Raw genomic sequence first — 16,744 nt, forward strand, 5'->3', positions numbered from 1 at the left:
GGACATTCCCACAGTTGGCTCCACACACATCTGGATGGCAGTTCAATGGTCCACTGTTGTTCAAACAATCTGTAATCACACATTCTGTGTGTCAACTAACAAGCCAGGGTGTGTGGCTTCTCAGTATTCCGTAGCATTCAGCACGCACAATTTACAAATAAAACAAGAACCTACAGCAGAGACAACGGCACATTCTTTCCCGAATAACTGAGTGAAAAGAGTGTCTCTGTTGAGATATAAGACACTGCTTGTTATTTTGACGGTCAATGAAAAGAGGTTCGGACAACCGTATTTCATCTGCTAAGTCTCGTAGCATGGGGGAGAACCTCTGTGGCATTCAAGAATTTGGGGCCATATGTTTTTTTAAGCTGAGCTTGAAGCAGAGATGGTGCAGCCAAAAGCCTGAACAACAGAAGACAAAACTCAAAAGCCTCTCACTATAAGTCCTACGGTTCTGAGGTACTCAGCCTAGAAGGGGGAGGGACAGGAGAGCTGAGTTAAAACCCCCCCTTCCCCCAATGGCTGCTTAACAATTTTGGAAACAAAGAGTTTGATAAGGCCAGAGGAAGTGAAGTTGAGCTTTCCCCAGAAAAAGGGCCTGGAACAGGCTCTCTACACATGTGACTGCTGAGTCCCTAGACAAGTGTGACAAGGTGACAGGCAGAATGTGGATGAGCAGTCACCACGGGGCAGGGAGGTGTCAGGAAATATAACCAGGGCCCAGCTGCATGCCGTTTCACCACTCTTGTCACTGCTGACCCTAGGAGGGCCATATGCATGGCAGGGCATCTGGAACCCACTGCAGGCCAGCTCAGGCCTTGGAACAGCTCGTTTGAATGGGCCACTGCTCAGTTATAGATAGTTCGGGGTCCAGAGAAGGTAGCACATCTCTGGGAGGGATTCCCCAGGCTGTCGCTGCTGGCTTGCTGCCACAGCATAAAACTGCCTCTCCTGCCTTGCTGGAAACCTAAAGCAGGCCAGCGCTCAGTCCAAGGCAAACAGAATTCTGTCACACTGGGAAGGCAAGAGCCTTGTAAGAAAATAACCATTAAGACGCAGGTGGGTGAGAGAGCGGAAGCTGTCACTGTTTAATCAGGGAGAACGGATCAGTTTCGCTCTCAGCTCTAGCTCTTGCTTTCTCTCCACCCACAAGATGTTACTTGCAACACTGCAAGTGTGTAGGTGTGTCTCCCACCTTTGTTTTCCCTTTCCTTTTGAGGCATTGTTTCATGTAGCCAAGGCTGGCTTCAGTTTGCTGTGTATCGCGGATGGCTCCTGTCCCTGTCTCCTGAGTGCACCACCTGCCAACTCAGCATTCCTCAGGCATTCCATTCTGGGCCAAGCACTGTACTAACACCTGGAGATAAAACAAGAGGAAACAGTCCCTGTCCTCAGGGCTCACATTTTGGAGGACAGCCAAGTTGGCGTGGAATGTTCTAGAACATATCAACTGATAAATGGGGTATAGAGGAGCGTGAGGAAGTAGTGATGGAAGAATGGTGGTCATGCCCGAGGCCTGGTGAAAGGAATGGGCTGTACTCCCCGGGCAAGACTCAGGGTCTCAGATCATCTTCAGAGCTGCACACTCGCCTGGTCTTCCTCAGAACAACTCTAATCCTGCTTGGCCAGGACCCAGGGGAGAAATCCAGACTCCCATTTCACCCTCCTTTCGCAGTACTGTGTCAGGCTGCAGCACTGACAAGGATAAGAACTTGGTTATGGTGCAAGAGCAAGTCAAGTGTCGTTAACCAGACAAAACATGACTCCTGGACCTGCGTGGACTTGCTCGACACGTACTGCCACACTAGGACCTGCCTGCAAGGGTCAGATCTTCACGAGAGCTCCCGTCTCTCCCTCACACCCACTGGAAGGCACCAAGTCAATGGCTCAGGCAGCAAGGCAACCATGGCAGAGAAAGCAGAAGGCACCTCAAGGCAAGCCATGCAGCAGTGGCGGGCTATGCACTTGGAGATGTATTTTGATCTCCGGAAGTATGTCCTGAAAGGACAAGTGGACTTAACCAGCTACAGCTTGCCAAGATCACTGCAGGCCTCAGCGACCCTACCTGAGTCTTCTCGCGGACGCGGGGCTCTTGTTCTATTTCTGAGGAAGCCTCGCCTTCAGATCGCAGGGCTGCACGCAGGGCTGCACTGAGACCTTCCGCGCCATCCCTGCCACCTGCTGGAAATGCAGGCCCCTTCCCCACAGGGTACTTAAAATACCACAGACCCTATCTAAGGCTTTCCAGGGAACAGACAACCGGAAAAAAGCCTTTAAAGGTGCGGCCTGGTTATTTTGTTAGGACATGTGTCATCTTTACTGTCTTCTGAATTATAACGAATCTCATGGGAATCTCCAAGTATTTAATAAATGTCTTGCCTGCTTGATCACTGTGGTCTTGTAGAGTTTGGGGACAAAAAGAGACCATGATGTCATCTGGAGCCATAGCACACGTGATGCCCGCAGACCTCTGCAAGCATCCTCGTAAGTATTCTGTATTTATGAATATATCTGCCACCATCAGCCTACTCTCTGCTTTCTAGTTGAGGCAGTTCTGTCAGCGAGGAGACACCTCATCCCAGCATATGTAAGGTAATCTCTAGCTACTAGGCCTGAGTCAGGCCTTTGGGGGTTACAAAGAAGGGTCTCACTGATGTCCCTCAGAGCAGCCTTTGTGAAGGTGAAGAGGACTTATGTGGCACTGCTCGCAGCATCTCTCAGAATGCACCATGCATGTACAGATCTCTCCAGCTCTGCAACTCAGACCAGACTTTGGCTTCCTATCAAAAGAGACAGTTATACACAGGCATGTTTCTGGGCTTCAGTTCTGGGCTTCGGTTCTGGCCTTAGCTCTTCTGCTTGTCTCAGTGCACACAAGCTCACTCCTTCCACTTACTTCGTCCACCCGCCTGCCCGTCAGCCCATCCCCACCCCACATATATTAAAATCTAGCACACTGGGCACCGGACTGCTGTAGGGAACAGGGTTAGAGGGGAGACCAAGATCTTAGCACCGTGTTTGTATGACTTATACCCCAGTTCCAGGAACTCAGGGTGATCAAATGAAGGACACAGACATTACTAAAAAGGGTGGGGGAAGTCTTCCTTCAGAGAGGCATTAACGTGAAACCGAAGAGAAAGGCCAGACGAATGAAGAAGAAGAAGAAGAAGAAGAAGAAGAAGAAGAAGAAGAAGAAGAAGAAGAAACAGCATTTCAGGAAACGGCATTTTCACCTTCCTCAGTTTTCAGTACGTATTTTTAAGTATGATCATCCCAAATAAAGCCATTTATAAATTCTGTCTCCCACTTGTAGCACCTCAAAGCTACGTCCTGACCCTGTTTCTCTGTGATCCATGAACAGGCTGCTTTCCACCAGAATTTCAATTAAGGAAGGTCTGGTAGCCCTTGGAGTGCCATAGGGAACTCCACGGCCATATTGACAGAATATTAATTTCAGCTCAGCTGAGTAGAGAAAGAACAGGACACCAGATTCTGTGAACGGGCTTCGTATGCTCTGACCAATTAAGCCTCCTCTCATTTTTAACAGCTTTGTTTATGAAGCCCATATTGAAAATTAAATGTTTATGACAATTTTGGGGAGGTAAGGGCCAGGACTTGGCACAGCACTGATTAATAACTTGTGGATGGCGGGGGTGAGGAAGTCAGTTTTGAACCCAGCTGTAAACAATACATTGGTAGAGGGTTCAGCTATTTGTCGGCTCGGGCCTTGCCAATTTGTAATTAGTTGCAGATTTTCAATTTTGTCTCCCCAAGAAAAATAGTTTTATTTGCATTGTTTACTTGGCATTTAATTTAAGAAGAATGCCGCTGATTGTTTTTAAAGCCGTCCACTTGGAGAGCTGGGGAGAGCCGGGGAACAATGAACAGCGCCTGCTCCAAGTGGGCCACACATCTGCCTTCTTGGAGAGCAGACACAGCAAGTGCACAGCGCTGACCCCGATCCATCAGCCTTAGCTCACACCCCCAAAACCCTCCTGTGCAATTTGTTACAAAGAAGAGTTTTGGCAACTGAATATAAAACTCTTGAGATTTGTAATGAATATAATGGGGAGGTGGTGGTGTGGTGGGGCGATATAGTTGCATTTTCTACTGATCGAAACTAGTAAACCACTGTGGTAATGTAAATTCAACAAAAAACCAAAGTAACCAGGACATGAAGTTAGCCTTATTACCGTACCTTAGAGGGGTCTGTCCAGGACTGGGATCATTCTGAGCCACACCTTTTCCTTCGGAGAAGAAAATTTAAATCCTGCAACTTATTATTTATTGGAGGCCCACACGGCAGTTGCTGCTACTACAGACATGAAGCTAGGGGAACAAGAGCTGGTGGGCAACGGGCAGCGACTTATAAGAACCCCTAATTTCAGATGGGCTATTCAGGTGGGATGCTCGCCCAGACACCAGGGCTAGAGAGGCGAGCTTACGCTGACCCGCAGAGCAGGAGGACGGCGAGCTGCAGCAGCTGCAGAGGCTGAGTGGATTCTTGGAGGAGCAGCATCGTTGGGGAGGACATGGGACACGCAAAAGGAGCAAGTGAGCAGCATGTGTCAGAGACCCTGAGCAGTCTAAGGACCAGAGCGGATCAGAGGAGTTAGTGAGTGAGACCAAGAGGCAGAGGGAGGTGCGTGTTGTAGACAGCTCGTCTGCAAGGCAGTAGTAACGAGAGCCGGCGGAGTCCATTCTGAAGAAAGGAGGGGCACTGGAGAGAACTGAGCAGGCAGGGACATGGTTAGAGGTGACTTTGCTTGAGAAAGGCTGGCTGGAGAATGAATGGTCTCTGAAGAAGGGCAGCAGCAGGCAGGGTGGAAGTCTGAACTGACTGGAGCTACTTCAGAGCTAGACTCCACAGACCTCAGGGAAAAAATTAGACAACAGAGGAGAAAGAGTGGTGACGACACTGTCCAAGCCGGAGACCCGATGAAGAGAAGAGCGGGGCCGAAGGACAAACACGCACGTCCGCACACCCGGCTCCAACTCCTCAGGGAAACTAAAACAAAACCAAACGCCCCTCCCCACACTGCAATAAGCAAAAGAAGCCGGTGGCAAAGGCCATCAACTGTTATGACTTCAGTCTACGCATTATCCGGAAGAGGAGAATCCAGAGAGACAGCAGCTGGTGGGGATGGGGAGGCCCTGGGTGGGCATAGGGAACTGGGGAGACGTAGCGGCTGTCTAACACTGCAAATGTCTTCAATAGTCCACTTTTAAATCTTAGTTAATTGAAATTTTTTTATTTAATTTTTTTTCACACAATACATTTTGATCATATTCTTTCTCAACCCCTTTCACCAACTCCTCCCAGGACCTCCTAACCTTCCTGTCTCCTGACTTCATGCTCTATTTCTCTCTCTCAGAAAGAAAATAAATAAATAAAAAAATAAAAATAAAAAGGTAAAAACAAACAAAACCCACATGAAACCACTAAGACAAAACCAAAATGATTAATTTTATGTAGTTTTACTTATTAATTTTAAGTTTAAAAAGATAAAAGTGAAATCAAATTAAAAGAAAACAAAACAGTAAGAACCCACTATGCTAAGCGGTGGTGCTTTGTGGTTCAGGTGCCTGATGCAGACGGCCACTCAGGGAGCCTAGTGTCTGTGTGGTCCCCAGTGGGCACGGCTCCCTCCTTGCTCTTGTCCACACTGCTCATGGGAGAGAGCATTGGGAAAAGTAAATTGGCAATAACCTTGTTTGTTATACGTACACCCTCCTTTGCCAACCTCCACCTTTACTATGTCAAACTCTGGCGGGCCTGGGTAATGTGAGCAGTCCATCTGTCATGTGGAGACACATTATGGGGTGGGGAAAGTATAGGAGCATGCACAGGGAGGGTGTAGGGTCAGGAAGCAGTAGGCAAAACTTCCTGGCATTCGCATTGGTCAGCAGCAGGTCTGGGAGAATAGAGGGCTCCCTGGCGCTCAGAGCATCCTCGGGAAGACTAATTAGCATGTGCAAAGGCCACACACAATGTGCTTGGCCCAGTAATGGATCTCCAAAAGCTGGAGTCCCTGTTTTCCAGAAGGGTCATGAAATAAGCAGTGGAAAATATTCCCTAGAAGACAGAGCTGGATGACCCCGGCCACGAAGAACATGGCAAAGAAAGGCCTGGGCTTGTCTGCGGTTCTCCTCATTCTCAAGCTGCGTCTGATCTGACAGACGTGGTGAGTAATTAGACCCTTGTCCATTCATAGTCTGGATGCTTGCACTGCACAGAGAATGGAGCCAGAATACCGGGAGGCACAGCCCCTGCGGGACTATTCAGGACTGCTCAAATTTGCATGGTCACATGAACCCGAAGGAAGTGGATTATGCTGGCCTGGCCAGGAAGTGGAGACCGCCAAAGCTTCTCCATTTGCATAAATCACAGGGCTGGAAAGCAGAGTGGCTGAGCTCTCTCAAAGGAGCCCAGCTGCAACGGCCTGTCCATGAGGCCTGCACTGCACATCTCTGTGGCTTCTGCTCAGCAAATCTCCAAGTGGTGCCATTTGCTATGTCATCTCTGTCAATATGTACCTTTGCGCTTCCGGAAATATGATTTTTTTTTTAAACAAGTGACTGAGGTTGCTGCAGTCTCTTAGTGAAGGGATTTCTTTAATCACTCTGGAGAAAACAGGTTATTTGGTAAGGGGTGCTGTCTTTCACTATGACTGCTGCTGTCAGCTCATTTCTAATTGTGCAACAAGGTACTTAAGGAAGAATTGTTTGTGGCTTTAAAAAATAGTTAATGCCTCTCAAAAAGGATTACTTTTATTTTAAGCTTCAAATGAAGGCTACCAATTAATTAGTCCATTTACATAAAAATGTCTTGGATCCGTTACCTGCAAAGATAAAGGGGTGAAATCTACCCTCTAATTGGGGGGAAAAAAGCCACGTGGAATAAACACAGAGGAGTCCTGGGCCAAAAGCAAGTGGAAGTTATTAATTAAAAACAAACGTCAGAAATTCATTTTAGTCTACGTGATACGGGTGATATCAAAACGCTAATTGAATAACCTTTCCTTCAGGCTTCTCTTCGGCGCTGTGTCACATGATTTCCCCACTGTCATGCCGCTAGGGGTGATGCAAACCTGCAATCCCAGCAACAGGCGGGCCAAAGTAGAAGGACCTCATGTTTGAGGCTAGCCAGGCCAAAACAAAACAAAACAAAACAAAACCAGGTTCTAGACTAGGCTGGATTACTCAGTGTGAGGCACACACCCACTAAAAAGACCCTCAGGGCCCCTGCATGGCCCAAGATGTGCTGAAAACCGCTGCCAGCTCCCAGCCCCACCGCGCATGGCTAGCTGCAAGCTGGCTCCCACTGCCACAGGCTAAAGACCATGGCTTTCACCCCCTTCAGTGCTGTGTGAGTTCTACATGAGCTCCACAGAAGACAGACGTGAGGAGACCTAAGGGCAACAAGGAAGGCAGGTATTTACCACTGAAAAACCTAAGTGTCTTAGTCACTTTAAAACATACAATGAACAGAAAGCATATATTACCCAGACTAATTCCATGTAATTTTTTGGCATTAGGCATAAATTATTTAGACCATCCCAAGGGGGGGGGGAAATAAAAGATTCTTCTTTACAGTAGCATTTTCACTTTAAAGCACACTTCACTGCAAGCCCCACTGTCCTCCTAGCCTGTCATGTCTTTAATGACTTACGTTTGCTCACGGGCTGAGATGAGGCTGCTGAAGAAACTGCTTTTCCCACTGGGTTTATTGATATAAGTTAGTCAAGTAAAGTGTGGAGGACAGGATGGAAAGAGGGAGAGAAAAGAGGAGAAATAAAAATGATGAGATGGAAAAGGAAAGAAAAAGGGTGGAGCTATATATAGCTCAGTTGGCAGTTGGTTGAACGTTTGCCTAGCGTCACTAAGCCCTGGTTTCCAACCAAAGCACCACGCACGTTGGGTGTGGAGGCACACAGCTGTGAGCCTGGCTCCTGGGAGGTGAAGGCGGAACATAAGGCTTCTTGGCTACAAACATAGTGAGTCTGAAGTCAGTCTCGGAACATGAGCGCTGCTCTGAAGAAAAAAAAAAGAGAGAGGTAGAGTGAGAGAGATAGAAGAGGAGCAGAGAGGAGAGGTGGAGGTGGAGAGCAGGGCATGGGAGAAGAGAGGAAAAAGGATGAAAAACAAAGGCAACAAAATCAAACCCCTAAATTTATTAGAGGTACAAATTGTATGAGCAGGAAGACAACATGCTTAGCCTTGGGGAAGACAGAAGGTGAACGGGCAGTGTCCACAGGTCCCCTGTCAGAGTCCTTCTATGCATTAGTGAACTGGCAGGAAGCGACACTCAAGCAAGCTGGCCCCTCACTATCCCTTACTCTATCTGAAGGAGAGGAGGTACAGTTGTACACAGTTCCTCTTCTGGACTGACAGGCTCAAACACAAGGCAGGGCTAAAGAAGGGCATGCGGAAGCCCCCCCATCCCTTCCCAGGGAGACAGTGCACACAGGCAGATGCCCCCAGGAGACAGTGCGCACAGGCGGATGCCCCCGGGAGACAGTGCGCACAGGCAGATGCCGCCCAGGAGACAGTACGCACAGGCAGATGCCCCCGGGAGACAGTGCGCCCAGGCGGATGCCGCCCAGGAGACAGTGTGCACAGGCGGATGCCGCCCAGGAGACAGTACGCACAGGCGGATGCCCCCCTCCTCCCTGGAGACAGTGTGCACAGGCGGATGCCGCCCAGGAGACAGTACGCACAAGTGGATGCGCCCCCCTCCTCCCGGGAGACAGTGTGCACAGGCAGACATGAGAATGTGGCGATCCGGTGAAACCTTTCAGGATGCAGAGAAGCTGCACACGTAGGGATGGGACCTCTCTTCCCTCAAAGCCCACTTTACCCTTAGAGCCACCCAGAGCACAGCCACGCTTTTTCAGTGCCATCAGTATCGTGCTACCCTCCTGCTGAGGAGTGTGCCCTCTGGACACCCAGCCACAGAGACACCAATCAAAGAGCTCTACCTGGTAATGCCGCTGGCGAGAGAAAGACATCTGAGGTTTGGATGATTGGTCCTTGGCTTCAGAACTCTGAGGCCGGGGAGTATGGAGTTTTCTACCCACAAAGAAGGTTGGAAGAACTCTCCAGAATCAGAGGCAGAGACAAGTATTCATTAATTTCCGTGTGCATGTGCCAGTGCCACAGTGTGCCTGTGCATGTGTGCTTCTACATGTGCAGACCAGAGAACAACTTGAGGTTGGTTCTCTCCTTCCACCCTGTGGGTCCTGGGGATACAAGTCAGACTGTGAGGGGTGGTAACAAGAGCCCTTCCCTACTGACCTGAGCCCTGCATTCCAGCTGCTGCTCTTGGGTCAGCAGCCGTGGACCTCAGCAGAGGAGGCCTGGCTGCTGCCTGGGGAAGCACTGAGGCAGCTTGTTATCGACTCTCCTGCATGCTTTGAACATGTTCTGACACAGCGTGGAAGTCCTCCTCAGCTTCTACATGGGGGTGTAACTTCTCAGCCTCATAGTTTCAGATTTTCCAACTGTAAATGGGGACAGATGGCAGCTTCTGTCTTTTGAGGATTGTTGACATTTAGTGGTGGGCACATTACTTGGTCCAGAAAAGGCCCACAATGCCAACTGCTATAATTATTAGCACAGTAAAGAGAAGTAGAGATGTTCAAAGCTGTGAAAATGCGTTTATTTTCTTATTTTTCTTCTCTAAGGTTTCAACCATTGATGGATGTCTGCACTTGTTTGTCTTTGCTGATCCTAACACATTACTTAAGGTGTGTCAGAAATGCTAATCCATGAGAAACAGAGGCCTGTGTCATGACCTTTTAAAGTGTCACCCTTTTTGTTAATCATTACCTCTTTTGTGACTGTACAGTGGCTTTTCTATTCCTGCATACAGCTCCTTTGAGTTCCAGGGTAAAATGTGGCTCGGGACTTTCTCATCAAGGTGATGCAGGGCTCTTTTTTGAACCATTAAGAAGGAAAAATAACCCCAAAAGCCTAAAGCCAAAATAGAGAGAAAATGTAAGGGGCGCCATGATTGCTAAGCCTGAGACAGAAGAGCTGCAGGCTTTGGGGCAGCATGGTCAGAGCCTCGGTGCCCTCGCTGACAGAGGGGACAGTAAAAGCATCTCTGGCCATTGTGAAGACTCTAAAGAGTCCACCAACATAAAGTGCCAGACAAATGGAGTAGTTGCCATGATCAAACAGCTGCCAGCTGACTCTTATGGGGGAGTCAGGATACTGCTCCAACAAGCAGTCAGTGTCCTAGGGAGCACTGAGGGACCTGCAGCAGAGCCCCAGCTCAACTCTCAGAATGACTACTTCTTTTCTCCTCTTCCAGGAAATGTGTACTTGAAAATTATCACTAAGTTGGCCCTTTGTGTTGCCTGTGTTTAAAAAGGTGGTGACACCTGGGTTATCAGGTTTTGTTTGTGAAGACAAAGGTCACCTCAGACAATGACACTGCACACTCTGACCTGTCCGACGAGGTCCCTTGGTGCCTTGTGTGGCAATCAGAGCAACTTTTGTCTTTATTTTCATGAGCTATAAAAGCTGCCTGTGTGGATCACAAGAGATGCTAAGAAGCAAAGTTTTTTTTTCTAGAAATTTCTTGTTCATTTATTAGCTGTTGATGAATGCAAGCTGGTTGTCACTCTGACACATGCCTGTATAACCTACTGACAGTTTCACTGGTTGTATGACACTCAATTTTTTTCTTCTCTTACTTTTAGGTGATGCTTCTGCTTCTATTTAATCAAAAGAAAAAGTGAACAAATACATTCAAGGAAATCCCTCTCCATGAAGGTGCAGGCTTTACAGAGTGAGCGGCTGGGCTGGAGACTGGCTGATGATGGCTATGAGTGTACTGCACTTGCAGAGGATCAGTTCTGCTCCTGGCACTCACCTTAGGAGGCTCACAACTGCCTGTAAGTAGAGCTCTGGGAGGAATCTGATGCTCCTGCCTGAGGGCACCTGCACCCACAGGCACACCCTTCATACTTTCTCTGCATACATAATGTCAAACATAAAATAAATGTTTAGGGATGTGAGAAGTTCTGAGGCAAATATCCCTCTCTGTGGCACGTGGGACAGCTGATGACTTCTGTATTTCCCCTGCAGCGTGCCATGTCCAGTGTTCTGCAGCCAGTCAGCCTCACCTGCCTCCAGAAACAGGGCATGCTGGGAGTGCAGCATGAACTCTACTGCGTGGGTGATGGAGAAGGCAAGACTCAGATTCAACTCCTTCTGCAACTGGCCTTCAGCCAGTCAGGAGTCATGAGAGCTAAGGTGACTTTTCACAAACCCGGTTTTTAGTGCCAGATTTTGGATTCTTTCAAAGTACAGGTTTCACTAATCCTGAGTCTTCAGGGAAGACAGAAAGAGATGACAGAAGTGAAGAGAAGTTAAAACCCACACAGACAAGACGCAGCTGTACTGGGTTCTCTTCCATTTATAGTCTTTTTTTTTTAACCCTTTCTTTTTTAGTATATTTTATTAATTTATTCATATTACATCTCAATTGTTATCCCATCCCTTGTATCCTCCCATTCCTCCCTCCCTCCCTCCCATTTTCCCCTTTCTCCCCTCCCCCGTGACTGAGGGGGACCCCCTCCCCCTGTATATGCTCATAGGGTATCGAGTCTCTTCTTGGTAGCCTGCTATCCTTCCTCTGAGTGCCACCAGGCCTCCTCATTCAGGGGATGTAGTCAAATATGGGGCACCAGAGTTCCTGTGAAAGTCAGTCTCCACTTTCCACTCAACTGTGGAGAATGTCCTGTCCATTGGCTAGATCTGGGTAGGGGTTCAAAGTTTACTGCCTATATTTTCCTTGGCTGATGCCATAGTTTGAGCAGGACCCCTGGGCCCAGATCCACCTGTCATAACGTTCTTCTTGTAGGTTTCTAGGACCCTCTGGATCCTTCTATTTCCCCATTATCCCATGCTTCTCTCACCTAGAGTCCCAATAGAATGTCCTCCCCTATCTCCTACTTTTCTGGTAAGTGAAGACTTTCATGGGACATGTCCCTTGGGCTAGTGTCCAGATATAAGTGAGTATATGAAAATTAAGTATAGTGTTTTCTTCCCATGGTTACTGTCATTAGATCAGCAGTCACCACAGCTGTTCGGCCCTGAAAACGGATCACATTTGTCGCTATGATTTATTAGTGGACACAACGTGAATATGCACACTCACTCCATTTGACCCTATGTCATCTCAGTGAGGTTCAGCCAATGTTACTTACTTCATGGTCTCTGTGAACCTCCAGTGTTTTAAGAACTGCTTACAATTATTTCTTGTCATAATTTCATTATGTGAGGCATTTCAGCTTCCTACAGATCAGACCCCAAATCCAGGAAGCATATGGCTTGCTCTGTCAGCTCTGGCTCAGTTGAGGTTTACTTTATGCCCGCACAGGCCATAGGTGTGTTCTGGAGAGGTCTACGGCAGAGGATGACAGGCAGACACACAGCAGAGGGTAGTAGCACCCACGCTTCATGGCTGCTGCTCCTCAGACCATCTGAGGTGAGGGACTGGCTCCTGCCTCAGTTTATAATTTCCAGTCTGTTGAGCACTGAGGGGTCTCAGTACTGCCTGCATGAGGGCCAGGGCAATCCTTAAAGCAGAGGTTCTCAGCACTTGTAACACTGTGATCTTTAATACAGCTCCTCATGCTGTGGTGATACCCAATCATAAAAGTATTTCATAACTGTGGTTTTGTTTCTGTTATGGATTTTGTAATGTAAATATCTGATAGGAAAGGGGTCGCGACCCACAGGTTGAGAACTGCTGCTTTAAAAAGTGACACGCAGTAACCTGAAGGGGCCCTCACTGATCAAAGTAGGGCTTTGAGGACCAAAAGCGGGAATGAAGTCCCACATATGAAATGGAGAAAACATATTGATGGTGAAAGTCTAAACCAAACAAGCTTCTCTGGCCATTTTAGAGATCACTGGATTAATGCAGGGTTCCACAAGCTGCTAGGTGAATAGACAAGCACCTGGCCAAATGCTCACGAAGTTGACCCCATGTTCCTTTGGTGAAGAAGAATGACAGGTAACAATTGCAGAGCCCAAGCCTGTCACTGTTGTAACCCTCAATCTGTGTCAACATCACCAAGAGTGGCCGCTTAAAGCCACTCGGTTAACAGGCTGATAGAGGATGTCACTATGGGCCAGTTCAATGGGTATAATCAAACCCACTGATTAATCTTGTAATCAATAAGAGTGGTGCAACCAGACACCAGGTGACTCCTGGAGTGATAAGATCTGGACTTCATTAAGTCTTTAGTGCGCACTACTTGTTTGCACACAGAGTACGGAGGAAAGATGAGTGTGTTAAGTAGCACAGCAGAGACACCTTGGGCCAAACCCACTGTGGGGACATTTTTATAGTGATGAGTCTGATTCATTCAACAAGTAACTGCAAAGAAAGAAGAAGAGGACCTGAACACAAACGAACACCTGGATGTGTCAACCACGTGTGATGGGAATGCCTGCCTAGGCCTTGATTTAAACTACCCATGTGGGCAACCCCTAAACGGAGTCTGCAACTAACAGTAGGACAGTTGAGTGTGAATGTGGCCACTGTGCGTGAGTTCCTAAGCAGTTAAGCCATGTGTGGTGGAGCGCCACTCTGAAACATCTGTAGGTAATGTCCCAGAGAGACAAATAAACAAAATGACACAAGAGGAAGGAAAGTAGGAAGGAATAAAGGAATAAAGGAAGGAAGGAAAAGAGGGAGGGAGGAAGGGAGGAGGGAGGGAGGGGCAAAAAAAAAATGGCTGGGTGCCACACACCTGAAGTCCCAGCACTTGGAGACGAAGAGTGGGCTTGTGAGATTAAAAGCCAGTTTTAGCTGCACAGTCAGATCCTGTACAACAACAACAACAACAACAACAAACAATAACAACAGCACAAACAAAAAACCAACCAAACTCCATCCTAAATGACTATGTTAGTAGCTACTGAAAGTGGCTGTTAGAGACAGGGGGGGTCTCCCTACATGATTTTCTGCCTCTTCACACAGAGATTTCTGAAATAAAGATGTAAAACAAGAGGAGTTTAAGACAAGGTAATCTCAATAGGCAAGCAAATGAAACCTTATTTACAGGGTCGACAAGCTCATGGCAGCAGTGACTAGGCCCAAGACCTGAGGAATCACAGCACGGAGCACACACAGGGACTCGATGTCATTACTTCTCTAGTCAGGACAGCTAGGTACCCAGGGGATGACATGAGGGGAGGGAGGGAGGGCGGCTTCCAGAGTCTGCCTAGGACAGGGAGGCCTAAAGATCTCACTGTGGGCCACTGTTCTCTTTCACCTCATCTTCAGGGAAATCCCCAAACAAAGCGCAGTAGAACTACACCTTCTGCAAATATATCCCACAGTGTGTGGCTGGCAACACGCTGTGGACAGGATCCTCAGATGGCAGAGGGCCAGCGTATTTCAAAGTCACACATCTTTTCTGCAGCCCCTATCTCCTTCCATTATGATGTAGTTTTTGGATCTTGACCTTTGAGGGAGTTGGGTCACAAGCAATCTCACCACATTTGATACAAAAATGACTAAGTGGGACCTTTAATAGCCCCATGTCAGCTTTCCTCAATTAAGTGACCACAACTAGTAAATAGCCATCACCATGGGGACTGTGGGTGGTCCTAAGATATTCGGTGTCTGCAACAGTGAACCACAAAAAAGACAAAACCCAAACCAAACAACAACAACAACAACAGCAACAACAACAACCAGAGCTTCTCATAAAAGTTTGTGCGTCATCCCTCAGCTTTACAATCCTTTGTGCTCTTGTCAGGAATGTCTACAAACTTCCACGACTGCAGGCAGAAGCTATCTTGACACAAGCTTCGTCTAAAAAAGCTGCGATGCCCATGTAATGGCCGCGCTGCCCCAAACTCCCGAGACCCAGGGACTCTGGGTCACTGTTGCACTCTCATTGGTTACAGGAGCTTCACTTATTCCTTCGTCAGCTGAAAACTAAACAGAGACTGCCTAATTGTGCTCTTTCTCTGAGCATGTGCCACATGTTCAGACTATATTTACTTTTTGCACAATCGGTCTCTGCTTCCTAATCAACAGCAGCCATGCTTTGGGAAACACGGGTCAAGTCACACAGCACGGTGGGCCATCTGAACTGGAGGCTGTCCCTGGCATTCAGGAAGTCAACATGTCACAGGAACACAAGTGCTATAAGTTATTAAGCAGCACAGGTGTTCAGTCCAGGCACCCTGGCAAAGCTGCAGCCCAATCTTACTGCAGAATTAAGTTGTGGATGCAACGTCAGGATGTCAAGCTCAGGACTCAGTCCTGTCCTGTCCATTCAGAGCATCCACTTCACTGTGAGGCTCTGAACATGAGGGAGCTGCTGCTGTTGCTCAGGGCTCTTAGTTAAGGTCCTGTTACTCTCCATACAGGCCAGGCCCCCTTTCCCCCCACTGCACTCAAACAGGATTTCTCTCCTCTACTTGTAATCTGGTTCCCCCACCCCCACCTTTTACCCCCCCTCCTAAGAGGGTTTCTCTGTGTAGCCTTGGTTGTCCTAGACTCACTTTGTAGACCAGGTTGGCCTTGAACTCAGCAATCTGCCTGCCTCTGCCTCCTGAGTGCTCCTACTTCTGTGCCCCCTGGCTACTCTTAACTCTTGCAAGACAAAGCTTTCTATTTTTTAAAAGATTACTTTTATGCATGTATGTGTACCACATGCATGCATGGTGGCCATAAAGGCTAGGAGAGGTGCAGGTGGATTCCCTGGACCTGGGGACACACATGGTTATGAGCGGCCATGTTGTGGTAGAAACAAGTCTGGTCTTCTGCAGAAGCAGCAGGTGCACTTAACTGTTGAGCAATCTCTTCAGCCATGGTGTGCATTTTAAATTACTTTTATTTTGCTATAGAATTGTTTGAATTCCTTATTTACTCTCAGATATCCAGTCTATAGAGAGTAGGTTGTCTCTTTGCACTGAGTAGGTTGTCTCTTTGCACTGAGTAGGTTGTCTCTTTACACTGAGTAGGTTGTCTCTATACACTGAGTAGGTTGTCTCTTTACACTGAGTAGGTTGTCTCTTTGCACTGAGTAGGTTGTCTCTTTGCACTGAGTAGGTTGTCTCTTTACACTGAGTAGGTTGTCTCTTTACACTGAGTAGGTTGTCTCTTTACACTGAGTAGGTTGTCTCTTTACACTGTTGTTTATTCACGTCCTAGTAGAGAAGAGTTTTTGTTTTATGCAACCCATTTATTTCTCTTTTGTTTTCTGTGATTTGGGGTCATATCTAATAAGCCTTTGCAAAGCCCAAAGCACTAAGCAGTTCGCCTACATTTTCTTCTAATAGTTGCATAGTTTTGTGTATTGCTCATTCTCAGTTGATTTTCAGATACAGTGAAAAGCAGGGTCTAGTCCATTCTTTAGCGTGTGATATCCAATTTCCCATGAATAATTTGCTGAAGAGATGGCCCTTCCCCCAATGTATGCTCTTAGAACACTGACTGAAAATTAGCATCTGTATTTTTTGGAAGCTCCTCTCATGATTTTTACCAACAACCAGAGCTGAGGGCCAGCGGGTTAAACTGACATGCTTCAGAAGGATTCCACAAAAATAAAAGAAGACTGACACTGCTGTAAAGACATATGGCTCCTTGAAGGGTTCTTATTTAAACTTATGTGAACATGAGATCCTTGTACAAGAACATTTATTAGCACAGATGGAACTGCATTTGCACCTCTGTGGAAACTGGTAACGAAGGCTGATATCC

General features: G+C 47.5%; 1 protein-coding gene across 5 annotated transcripts in view; it reads right to left on the minus strand.

Annotated features, from left to right (window-relative positions):
* The window catches only part of VTI1A (vesicle transport through interaction with t-SNAREs 1A), a 318,332-nt gene that overhangs the window by 66,500 nt on the left and 235,088 nt on the right, over nucleotides 1-16,744 (minus strand). The window contains exon 9 of one of the 5 annotated variants that reach the window (XR_014774705.1): nucleotides 1,196-1,357. The exons of the other annotated variants lie outside the window; for them this stretch is intronic. The gene's annotated coding sequence lies outside the window, so the exon portion shown is untranslated. The remainder of the gene's footprint in view (nucleotides 1-1,195; nucleotides 1,358-16,744) is intronic. 5 annotated transcript variants of the gene reach the window in all.

Source organism: Acomys minous (genome assembly GCF_964271855.1).
Source record: "Acomys minous genome assembly, chromosome: 2".
Classification (NCBI taxonomy): domain Eukaryota; kingdom Metazoa; phylum Chordata; class Mammalia; order Rodentia; family Muridae; genus Acomys; species Acomys minous.